Genomic DNA, 4968 nt, shown 5'->3' with positions numbered 1-4968 from the left:
CTTTGTGAATGGCCCGCGGCCACCGACTTTTCACGAACATTACGTTTCTGACACAACTTTCTTTTAAATGTATCTGTTAACATCCAGTGCCCTTTGTGACCTCTTAGAGTGTTTTATAGAGAAATCATCCCTACATATTTTTTTTTTTTTTGGTAGCAGCCACTTAATTAAACTCTGCAACATCATTTTTTCACGTCACCCACTTATTGTGCAACCAATTGCTTTGGGATCCCTGCAAGGACGAGGTCAACAGCTCTTGGTTTCTTTGTCACGTCTCCACTGCAGGCGCACACGAACACGCACACACAAACCGGTTTCACGTCCCTGCCCCACACCTGGAGGGCAGGAGGTTTCCTTCTGCAGAGGCTTTGGCAAAGTTCCCCAACATCTTTCCTCAGCATAGAGATCCATCAAATAGGGATAACGTTCCTCAGGTATTTTACGGATATACATTTATTTACATATTTAGGAAGGCTGGAGGTGACAATGTCACAAGTCGAAATCCCCGTTGATGCAGCACACGTGTTTCCCACCACCCAAAGCGGGTCGTGCCCAGCCCCAGTTGGCGAGCAGCCCGGTTACCCTCGCATGGATGCCAACGTCTCCTCCCTCCTCCGCTCTCTTTGCATCTCAGCAAGCAGCGTCCTGCCGTGCGTTCATGGCAGAGCGTCAAGAGCACATCGTCTGTTGCTTGACTTTGTTCACGGAAGGAAAAAGATTGGGCCACCACACCGATTTCTTTTGGTAGTTCTTTATAGCGTGCTGCAACATCTCATTAACGCTCCTTGCCACGTAAAGCAGCAGTGATGTACATGTCAGAGGAGTTTTACGGCTGTTTAAAATTGCCTCCACTTAGCTACTAACTGTAATAGTTTGTTGAGCAGTTTAGAAAAATCTCTAGGACAAACATTCACTCATCAGAGCTTCCTATTAAAATATTTGCAGCAATCTCATAAACCCTCCTTCTAGCAAGAGAACAAGTTTCTGAACCAATGCTGTCCCTGAAAATAAACACTTTCCCAAAAGACGCGGGTTTTGGCTGTATTTAGTAGAGTTCGTTTAACATCATTGAGAAGTTCCCCCAGTGCTCACAACCCCCCAGTGTACTCATCAGCGGGCTTGCGTGTCCTCTCATCCTGTGAGCAGCCTCCGCTGTAAGAAGTTACTAGCGTGACTTCAAACAGTATTCGTCATCTCAACAAGCTTTAAAGTTTTTCAGCAGCTGAAGAGTTAAATCCACCTCTGTCAAGATACGGTGACAGATACTGTCTTTCCTTTGGGAGGGAGAGGGGAGGGAGCACTCAACGAGTCTGGGCATAAATCTTCTAATCTATACCAGTGTCACGTCAGAGTTATTCACGATTTCAAAAGCTAGTTTTCTTTTATCATCAGAAAGAGTCATAAGGTAGAAAAATAAAAAATAAAAATTGCTGTGGTATGAGATTTCTTGAGGTCACTTGCCGAAAAGCACGCGCAATAATATACCTGCAGAATAATAATGTAGTTTACAAATCTTCATTCACTGGCGTCACCCGATCTGGGACCCAGCTGGATTCACATCACAGTTTATGCCTGAATAAATACCTAAATAAAGATCCTGTGAAGTCTTTCATACTTCATTTATTTGTAATTGCCCCATGACCGTGGACTTGCATTAACCCAAACAAGAGTAGATTGAGCAGACCCTAGCAGAGAGCAGGGACTGCCGGGGGTGTTTGAACAGCTCGCAGGGCTGACGCAGCACCTGAAGAAGAAGTTGGGCACTGCACAGGCCTCCCACCTTGCAATTATTTTTTTGTGATGATGGGACAACCCAAGGAGACTCCGAATTTAAGTCCAGCGCTTGAAAGATTCAAGCCAGCAAAAGCACAGAATATTTTGTATGAAAAACAACAAACGGTAGGAAGAAGAGATGCTACAGCAGAGGCATCACATCTGCAAGATTTTTAATGAAATGGAGCAACATTTTCCCAATATTTTACCCAGCTTCTTGTAAAACTCCTGGCTCCGAGAAGCCTGTGTTAAGAAGCCAACCAAGAAAGGCTGCACTGGGTTTGACTACAGGTCCAAGTAGCTCCGTACCTCAGCTCTAACAGGGACCCTGGATATATTGGAAAAACAGGACCAGCACACGGTGGTCCCTCGCTGCTCCCCAGCAATGTGCAGCTGAGAGTTTACCTCACCCAGAGGCTGCTTTTTTCTGCTTAAATTAATACACGGGAATCACATAGCCCAGTGAGCTTCTGAAACCTTCGTTTCTTAAGTCAATGAGTTTAACACCATTTACAAAATTATAAAGCTGTGAACAAGAAAAAAAACTGAACACAACTACCATTTGTCGAAGTCTCAGCGATGTCGTAAAAGCTGGACTTCATCCAGAGGAACTAGAACAAACGTGTGGCCAACGGCACCTCCTCGCATCGGTCATATGCTGAAGCACAACACAATCAGAGGTTGTTAAAGCAAAAAGGACCTAGAACGTATCACTGCCATTACTCTCCTAACTCCAAAGCGACGCAGCCTCAAGCACAACCCTCGTTCCAGCCCAGCACCGTAAAGTCCAAACCCCAAGACGTTTCCGAGCCAATATTGTTCCGATGCTCCCTGGCAATAAACACCGTTCTGCTGGCACAGCCACCACTTACCTGCTGAAAAGCACAGGACAAAACAAAAGACTGAAGACGTTTATGAAATATCAGTGCTATTAAGTTGTACACCCCAAATTCAAATTTTCTGTTTCCCAGGCTCCCTGGTGCCTGCAAATAAGAGTTGATGCAAGCAGGACGTACACCTTGCTGTCAAACACCACTAATGCTATTCTCAGGCTTCGTTTGGAGGTGTATGGTTTAGCACAGAAGTTTACGTGTAGCGAGGGGGTTAGGGACTTTTAAAAGTAGATTATGAACAGAACGTTTTGGTTTTTAAAAACAGCCATCATCTTGAGTCAAGTTGAATATTTTTATCTCTACAAAACCAAACCGTTGAATATGCTCCGCACGCTAGGAGCTTACTTTCTTGCACAACACATAGCTGACAGGTACGCTCTTGGTTTCTGTAGGGGCAAAACAGGAATTACACCAGCTCTCCTATGGAAAGAACCATTGAAAGCAATATAATTTACATACAGTCTACTTGTCCTGTTGATGACCTATATTAAAAAAACTCTGACAAGGAGGAGCTGATACATAGCTCATGAGTAAGGGAAAAAGATTGTGTGTTGTTGCTCTTAAAGCTTGAGAAGGAAGAGATAGCAAAGGCAATTTAAATAAAACTGCAACAAAAATGCATTTCCAAGGCAGAACATACATTATTCTGTGCTAAAAGGGAGTATTTGAAGCAAATTTAGTTCAGATCAGCTTAAAATTATTTTTTCCAGTAGGCACCTAACATCCTATTGAATTGTATTACGGGCAGATACAGAGGTGAAGAGCACGCCCAAGATTAAGGAAGCATCTGGAAACAGCCTCACTGGCAGAAGTATGTTTTATTCACTCCTTGTATAATAGGGCACATCATACATAATTAGGTTAGGTGAAGAGCACGCCCAAGATTAAGGAAGCGTCTGGAAACAGCCTCACTGGCAGAAGTATGTTTTATTAACACTCCTTGTATAATAGGGCACGTCATACATGATTAGGTTAGGCTTAGCAACTTCTGGCTTACCAGAGCTGTTCTTAACTTTCTAAATGTAAAAGAAAAATTTAGCATAGGGACGTGGAAAACCAAGTAACAGTGGTGGAGGGACAGGTACGTTCACTGACTGCAGTGGGTACAAGTGTTTCTACCAAGGAAAAAGATACGCGGCGAACGGTCGAGTTCAGAGCCCCCCAAAACGGCATCCATCACCCTCCTGCAGGAACATGACGAAAAATTCTGCTCCGTCACCATGACAACTCATGCTACATCATTGCCATAGTAACCGGCTGAACATCGTTAGTTTTTAACCACAGGCACGGTGGCCAACACGCCAACAAGGAGGAGTCACCGCCATGGCCAGGCACTCGGCTCTGCCCTGCACTGGCTCTGCCCAGTCCCACCCCACCCCATCTTTGCGGTTTAATCCAACCTCCTTCCACGGTTCCCAGCCCCGCACCACCAGCCAAACTCCCCGCCACCGCTGGCTCTCCAAACCCAAGTCCATCTCATCACCAGGGCACTGATTTCACGCGTTTTATAGTTGCCTTCCCCCCACCCCCCCGCAAGTGATTTATCAGGCTAAGATTAAATACAAGTAGAAAACTTTCATCTTCCCAATGAGTCATTGAAAATCTGTTCTACCAAACCAGCGCACCATGGGGTGGCTTTACACACTGCGTATGCAGCCCACGCACGTAGTCGCAATATCAGTTCAAAGGCACCGTCCTGTCCCCTGAAGAGCCACGATTTCAACATCGTCATGGCAAAAGAATGTGTTTATTGCACACCACCAAAACCCATGCGATCGTCATTTTCATAACGCCAGCTCAGGCCGGGCCGCTGCCTCCCCGGCAGAGTTGTCATCGTGTGCGGTGATGTGAAATAGCAGCAGGGGAAACACACGCTAACGCTTTTCAGATCACATCAAAGCCCAAAAGTTCACAGCTAGATAATGTCTTTCATCCAGCTATCTTCCAACACGGAATTAGGAAAAATAAATACAATTATTACTGGGTTTCGACCCCGCCTGGGGACAGAGGGTGAAGCACGAGCTTGGCGGGCAGCACAGAAGGATGCAGCCAGTTTCGAGCAGTTTGTGGTGGGGGTCCCCTTCCCACGGCCCGGGGCCACTGTCCCCACCCTGCTTTTGGGCAGAGCCAGCCCGCACCCCTGCTGATCCCCCCCTGCGTATACCAGTCATGCCGAAAGTGCCATGAAATGAGCTCGTTCTCCTCTTGGAGAGGTGGGAGAGGGCAAGGTCCCTGCTGCTGCCTTGGCCCTTCCATCCCCTCCACTTCTCACCCCCCTCCTTCCCCTCCCAAAGCTTCTCAT

This window comes from Cariama cristata, unplaced genomic scaffold (assembly GCF_000690535.1).
Source record: "Cariama cristata isolate BGI_N322 unplaced genomic scaffold, ASM69053v1 scaffold19244, whole genome shotgun sequence".
Classification (NCBI taxonomy): Eukaryota; Metazoa; Chordata; class Aves; order Cariamiformes; family Cariamidae; genus Cariama; species Cariama cristata.
The sequence above is the reverse complement of the archived record's forward strand: the minus strand, read 5'-3'. Positions refer to the sequence as shown.